Here is an 8316-nt window from a genome sequence, read left to right as displayed (position 1 = left end):
ATTCACACATCCCGTTTCATCTGCATGGTCACAAAGGCTTTCTTTTCTAAAAGTCAGAAGGATTGGAGCTATCCTGATCTCGGGGGGGGGGGGATATTCTTCAAAGGGCTGGGATAGGAAAGGGCACAAGGATTGTAGTGTGGGAAAAAAAAACCCTACAAAGCTGCTGTTTACACACAGGTTTCCATTCGAATGGGTCTTTGTGCTGTTCCTCCATGGATAAACTTTTTCAGTACAATGAAGAGGACAAAGTCCGGGCCCATGTTCCTTCTATAGTAATGCCACTCTCTTTCCTGACTATAATCATGGTAGTTAAAGTGCAGTATGGCAGGCTAACTCTGCCCACAGCCTGGAGTTTGATCTTGACGGGGTTCAAGGTTGACTCAGCCTTCCATCTTTCCAAGGTCAGTAAAATGAGGACTCAAATTGTTGCGGGCAATATGCAAATAATGCTTCTTCATTGTAAACCACCCAGACAGTGCTGTAAAGCACTATGAGGTGGTATATAAGCTTAAATGCTATTGCTAAATAAACATTCAAAATTGGCACAAAATTAGGTTTTGTATTTTCCTTGGTTTTATTTAAATTTTAAATAAACCTAGGAACTTAGAAAAGCTTATTACATTTCAAATGATTCTCTCTTCCATCTTGTATCTTAATCACAACCAAGCCTTCTGTTCAAGAAAACCCACCTTGCTCCTGAAATTGATTTTCATGTACAATTGCACAGTGTGAGAAGGAATTGAGGTAACAGTGTGAAACAGTGCCATCTGCCGTGGTTAGATGAAAAATAGGTAGGTTCCAAATTTACAGGCCTTTCTAGACAAATGTGTCTGGAAAAACATTTGGTAGGGAAATCTTAATGACATATTGCCATCATGTTCTCTTCAGCCCGATGTTTCTGGAATCCTTATCTCACCATTTTTTCTACCACAAATAATCCACCTTGCACATAAAAAAACCACATCACTGCTACTACTCCAAGGTTCCATCAGGTCCACAATGCTAGCATGACAAGAGATGGTTTGAGAGGGGGTTTTTTTTTAGACACCAGGTATATTTATCTATTTATTAAAATTTTATTTATTTCCCTACCTTTATTTTTATAAATAACTCAAGGCAGCAAACATATTTAATACTCTGTTGTCTACTTATTTTCCTCACAACAATCCTGTGAGGTGAGTTGGGTTGAGAGAGAGTGACTGATCCAAAGTCACCCTGCCGGCTTTCATCCCTAAATCTAGAACTAGAACTCTAGTTCCTAGCCTGACCACTAGACCAAACTGGCTTACATTATTATCTCACTTCAAACTAAGATGCTCAACATGTACATGGTATCCCTGCTATCAAATAATGCCTTCCAAGGCTTCCTGACTCTTCCCTCTACCCCAATGGGCTGCCGGGACTTCCTAATATCCCCGCAAGGCAGATTACCCGCAAATTCCTTTTTATAAAAAAAAAAAAAGGTTACTTTCCTTATGGAGGATCCCAAAACAGCTTTTGTTTATATATGTTATATTTATTGATCTTTACTGTATTAAAGATAAAAATTGATACATTCGCTGCTGCGACTTCCCATGGTTGTTGGGTGGGCTTTTAATATTGTATTATTTTTCAATATGGTATAGGCTGGGATATAATTTTGATTTAGAGGAGCCCTGAAAGACTCTTGGGGGAACCACACTTTAAAGAAATACCGCTTTAGATGGTTCCATGGAAGCCACTGGTGCCTTCAAAGGAGCGGGTAAAGGAAGGAAATGATGATGCAAATATGATCATGTCATCGTGCAAATGGAGTGTCTTGCATATTCACATCAGACATGTAACACAGGTATGTAATTATGGTATTTGTGGTGATGTAATTGGTGCCATCATTTTCACATCACTGTGGTTTCTTAGGAACACTGCTGATTGATGGTACCACTGATAAAATAGCGAGAAAAAGTTGGGATCACCACAGGATATTTGTTTGGTTTTGTTTAAGGATGATTGCTGATCTACCCATTTGTAAATTACGGTTCATGGCATTATATGAGAATATAGCCATTAGGGCTTGTTAAAACAAAAACACGTACCTTAGTATGGGTGAACCCAAATAGAATTCAATATCCCATACTTTATGTACAATAAAAATAGCAAAGGATCTTTCATGAAAATATTGGTACCTAACATAAACATCCAGAAGTCCCATAGAAATGCACGATTTGGATCCAGGTGACTGTGACTTACTATTATCCAATTGCAGCTATATGGCACAATATCAAAACTTATACATTAAACAAAGCTGAATCATGTTCATACAGGATTATTTCCTCTTTCAACTCTGTACTGAGAGCAATTACATTTGTACATAAATTGATCAAGTCTATGTGTCTGGACCCACTGGAAAATTTCCATGGTATCAGGAGAAGGAATGAAGGTCAGATCAGCCTAGACCAGTGGTTCTCAACCTGGGGTCGATCAACCATTTCACGGGGGTCGCCAAGCAAGGCTGTCCGCCATTTTTTTTTCCCCTTTTCCGGCGGGTGCCTTACCTCCCTTGGGCTGGGCCAGCTGGTGGTCGGCCTGCTCCGTCTCTGCCGCTTGCCAGCTACGCCTCGGCCAGCGCAGGGGGCGGAACCACGCATGTGCGGCACTCCCAGGCAGGGAACGTCGAGTTACGACCGGTTGGGTAGTCCTCGACTTACGACCGGTTCAGTCCTCGACTTACGACCGGTTTAGTCCTCGATTTACGACCGGTTGGGGTCGCGGCATTAAAAAGGTTGAGAACCACTGGCCTAGACTGAGTGGAATGAAGGTCAGAACAGCCTAGTCTGAATCCTTTCCCTTTGGTCAGGGGTAGGCAACCTTGGCTCTTTTATGACTCGTGGACTTCAACTCCCAGAATTCCTGAGCCAGCCATGCTGGCTCAGGAATTCTGGGAGTTGAAGTCCACGAGTCATAAAAGAGCCAAGGTTGCCTACCCCTGCCTTTGGTGAACTGGCACAGATAGCTGTTTAGCTGGTAAAACCGAATTCTGCTCTGGTGCTGTTCAAGCAATGTCTCTTCTAATATAACCCAGATTATGCCCACAGTCTGATTGCTTCCCTTTATATAGTGAGTACAACCATGAACGCTACATTATTATCACCAAACAAAACAATCCAATCAGATTTCATGAAGAAATAGTTGTTTGCTTGCAATCATTATCACTAGGACTATAAACTAAGATTATGGAAGTGTTTTGTCCTTGTCTGTTGTTTTGCCACTCACTATCTTCTCTTTGGCTAGTAAAATGACTCCAATTTAGTGATATATAATTTAAAATACAAATTAAAATGATATTAAAATAGAAGCAGCAGAGGGAAGAGTCATTTGCCAATCCATGAATTAAAACAGAAAGATAATTCAATAGTGGCCTATTCCTAATGCTTTTTCAGACTTAGAGGAAACTGAGGGGTCCTTGTTGCTCTCTGATCTTGCTTGTTTTCTTGCAGACGTTTCATTACCCAAACTACTGTAGGTAACATCATCAGTGCTAGTAAGGAGTGCAGTTTGCTGTCAGTTTATATTCTGGTGGCTTGCCCTGTCAGTGTTGGTGGGCATTAACTTCATTAGAGGAAACTTTTCAACTGGCAGGGAAAGAGGGAAGGGCCCAGCTGGCATTTCTCTGGTCATATGGAGATTTATGAGGCAAGACTGGAGCTTTTACGCGTTATATTTTTGTTTTGCCATGGACTTGATTATATTGAAATCAGCTTCAGAATGGTTGCAAAAAGGCATTTCAGCTGGAATGGCATTTTTCCCCATCACAAAACACTGCAAATAGATTAGATGGAGAGAATGCATAATATTGCCTTCAATGTCATTTGTCATTAGGTTGAAAGATATATGGAACTGGATGCAGTTATCAATCAGAAATGCTCAGTTGCGTTATAAAAAAGAATAACTGGCCCTGAGCACACTGGTTTCTTGTTGAATCATGTAAAAGCATTAATATAATTGAAATCAAGTCAGAGGTGATTTTGATTGATGGAAGACATAGTGGTGAGATGAAAGAAGGCATGAAAGAAGGAAGGAAGGAAGGAAGGAAGGAAGGAAGGAAGGAAGGAAGGAAGGAAGGAAGGAAGGAAGGAAGGAAGGAAGGACAGAGAGACATGTTGATCTCTCTCAGAGTCATCTTCCATAAAAATCTGGATGTTGGCATGTGAAGATTTGTTTTGTTTTATGAGAAACACTGTTTTCCTGCTAGACCATCTTGATACAGCTTCAGCCTGCATCAACTGACATCAAGATGGAGGCTCTGATGTGATGATATATCCTCAAATGGTAGGCAGACCATCTCAGCACTGGGCCAAAGAACAGTTGGAAACTTCCAACTAGGGCAGTTGAGGGACCACATTTCCACAACTTTTTTTTTCAAGATTTTTTAATCTGGTTTTTTTTGTTATATATAATTGAAGATGGTCAGCACAGCTAATAACCCTCCCTCTTCCTCTTTTCCTCACAACAACAACCCTGTGAGGTAGGTTGGGCTGAGACAGACAGAGTTTTTCATGCCTAAGGCGGGACAAGAACTCTCTGTCTCCTGATTTTTAGGCCAGCATCTTCATCACTAAACCAAACTGGTTCTCAATTTTCTCATTACCTCAACATTTTGGCGAAATGAATGAGACTGAAAAACAAATAGAAATATTAACAATTCCCTTGACAGAAAGATCTTGTTTCTTGACTACTTTAAAATATTAAGGGCCTTTCAATTGGCCAAAGAGAGCAACTGAAGTAATAGAGAAGAAAGAAATGGGAAACCATAAAATTATACAAGATTCAAAAAATTATGCTACAATATGGAGTAGCAATGCACCCACTGACTATACATTAGAAAGAATTAAAGGCATAAATCAGGAAATATTCTGTCCTCTCCCCCACCAAATATAGCAAACAACTGAATTACATAAAAATACGGAAAGTCAGCATTATTACATAGAAAAAGAAAGGAAGAGGATTTGCCAAATGACCAGGATCTGACATGAGAGCACAAATGGGGGGGCCACTTCAATTCCACAAGGGTAATAATAATAATAATAATAATAATAATAATAATAATAATAATAATAATAATAATAATAATAATAATAATAATAATAATAAAGTTGGAAGGGACCTTGGAGGTCATCTAGTCCAACCCCCTGCTCAGGCAGGAAACCCTATACCATTTCAGACAAATGGCAGTCCAGTCTCTTCTTAAAAACTTCCAGTGTTGGAGCATTCACAACTTCTGCAGGCAGGTTGTTCCACTGATTGTTCTAATTGTCAGTAAATTCTCCTTAATTCTAGATTGCTTCTCTCTTTGGTTAGTTTCCATCCTTTGCTTCTTGTCCTGCCTTCAGGCGCTTTGGAGAATAGCCTGACTCCCTCTTCTATGTGGCAGCCCCTGAGATATTGGAACAGTGCTATCATGTCACCCTTCATCCTTCTCTTCATTAGACTAGATATACCCAATTCCACCAACCATTCCTTATATGTTTTAGCCTCCAGTCCCGATCCTTTTGTTGCTCTTCTCTGTACTCTTTCTAGAGTCTCAACATCTTTTTTACATCGTGGTGACCAAAACTGGATGCCGTATTCCAAGTGTGGCCTTACCAAGGCATTGTAAAGTGGCTACTATTGAGCAAGGTACCACCTATACTATACATGTGCATTTGGTTTTTCTTGCCTAAATGTAGAACCTTACTTTTTTCACCATTGAATTTCATTTTGTTAAATAGCGCCCAGTGTTCAAGTCTGCCCAGATCTTCCTGCCAGCTTGGTGTCATCTGAGTTCCCCATCTATCCCCTCATCCAAATCATTGATGATGATGTTGAAGAGCACTGGGCCCAGAACAGAGCCCTGGGGCACCCCACTACACACTTCCCTCCATGTAGATGTAGTAGGATTTAGAGAATTTCTAGCAGACTAGCCTAGTGCTATTGAAGTTTTGATAGACAGCTGGTAGCAGAGTGACAACAAGCAAGGCTGTCATGGCCCATTGGGGAGGGGTGTGTGTTTACCTTAGCCTGGAACAGATGGTATCAACACCCTATCCCACCCATTACTAGTTCCTCAGCTATTTCTGTGAGATGGGTACCAAAACACAATAGATTTTATGCACCTGGCAGCTGTTGTTGTATTTTATCAGCTAATGGCAACCACAGACTTAGTCTGGGTTAGTTTGGGTGAACAGGAAAAGGGAAGTGAAAGTTTACTTGTCTTGGATGTGTGTGTTTACATCATCTCTATTCCCTGCACACTCAGAAGATGTAAATAAAAATCACATAACCTCAAAAAAATAATTTCCTTTTTAAACTCTAAAAAAATTCCCAATGTAGCTGTTACTACTAGGGGCTGCCCTAAGAGCCACCAATAAAAAGAAAGAAAGAAAAACAACCCACAACTTTTAATACTGGAAGTGTTAACAATGGTAAACCTATTTCACTTATGGGATAGAAATGAAAAGTAGGTACGGTATGCACATATAAGAATAGTTTGTGTTGTGTTACTTTCATTCCTTGGGAAAAAATAGTCAGATTCTACAGCTCCTTCTGGTAGGGAGAGATAGTATATTGACTTCACTTTAAACTTCAGGACAGTTTTTACTGTATGTTATAAATGTTTTATAAGCTACTTTCAGTTTTAGAAAAATAAACGTTATGAGTTTTTAAAATGCCAGTGTGTTAGAATTCCATTTAACATTAGCAGTATTTATAAAAAGGTTTAAAACCAGCATAAAATTAAGGGCAATTAATGCCATTATCAAATACATGGTGAAACAGGTTATTACTACAACACAGTTTTTTTTAACAACCATACATTCTTGAAAAGTGCATAATCATCGCATAAAATACAATTATATTAAAAGCCTCTGAAGGGGTTTTTTTTTGCAAAAATTATTTATTGATCTCATTCAGTTTTATTTCTGTAATCATAAAAAGAAATAAGCAGTATTAATTTTTAAAAGTATTTCAATCCACATGTAACTGAGAATAGTTTCATAATTTAAAAAATGACAAACATCTAGAGATAACACAATTGTATTAACAAAATCAAAATGGCTACTTTATGAAATCATTTGGCTGGACATAACCATTTGGAGCAGCTAAACAAATGTGCCAATATCTAATTGCTCAAACTAATCCCTTTTCTGTCAGTGGGTATTTTTAAGTATCCCAACCTCTCTTAATGAGCATCTATATCACCTGAATAGATGCAATTAATATTGGCACTAATTCCATACCTTTACAAAGGCTGAAAGCATCATTAGGGTCTTTGGTAGTTTTGCTTTCTGCCAATGTTCAGAATCAAAACTGTATTTCAAGGACACAAATAACCACTTCTAGGCCAATCTACAGGCAAACTGTTTTTGTTTTTTAATCAGAATAATTTATGCTGACAATCCTTAGCTCTCACATCCACAAACATGATGCTGGATTACAAACTTAAAGGGATGCTTACAAGGAAATAGTTTGGCTTAAAATTACTTCAGGGTTTTTTTGGCAATTATTTGTTTGGATCTAAGGAACAAATCAATTAAACCTATCATCTGTTATCTTCACATGGAGCAGAATTGGAAAGATTTTAATGTTCCTGGGTTTATGAAGTAAAATCAATTCTGTAATTCTTTTCGCTGTATATAAGCTACCACTTTGAAATCTGTTAATAAAAATTGCCTTGCTAAATGGCCAAAATTTCCCCGAGTGCTTAGTATTGACAGATATGCCTCTTAAAAGTGATTAGTCGTTATGGCTAGACTACTAAATAAATGACATTCAGTATCAATGCTGCCATGATCTGAGAGGTACAAATAAGAAAGTATATACTGAACACAGAAACCATTCACTGTTTTTATGTAGTACTGTTTCCCCACATAGTACTGTTTCAACAGAATGGTAAGCAAAAATATTATTTTATACACAAATTATTTTGTGTATATACTATATTATTATTTTATATACAAATCAGCAATAATGAGGTTTTGAAGCATGCTACTTTCAAAACTGAGATACAGCTCTGTGTCCACATTTTTCTAGAACTGATCACAATTATGTTCCCTTATAGCTGACTTCATACATGTTCTGCATTGAGAATGCCAAACCCTGACTTATGAGTTCCATAATTATATAAGATTGTGATATTCCTCAACTAAAGCAATTGGGGGAGGGGCAGAGAGGATTGGGTTGTACCATTGTCTGTTCTTTATTCTTTATTTGTGAAAGTAGCCCAGAGATTGGACAATTCTTTGGAGGCAAAGTGCATTCCATACAAAAAGCTGAATCTACTATTTAATCAAAGAACGTCTA

Source organism: Protobothrops mucrosquamatus, unplaced genomic scaffold, assembly GCF_001527695.2.
Source record: "Protobothrops mucrosquamatus isolate PMUCROS unplaced genomic scaffold, P.Mucros_1.0 scaffold_241, whole genome shotgun sequence".
NCBI lineage: Eukaryota > Metazoa > Chordata > Lepidosauria > Squamata > Viperidae > Protobothrops > Protobothrops mucrosquamatus.
Note: the sequence above shows the minus strand (reverse complement) of the source record.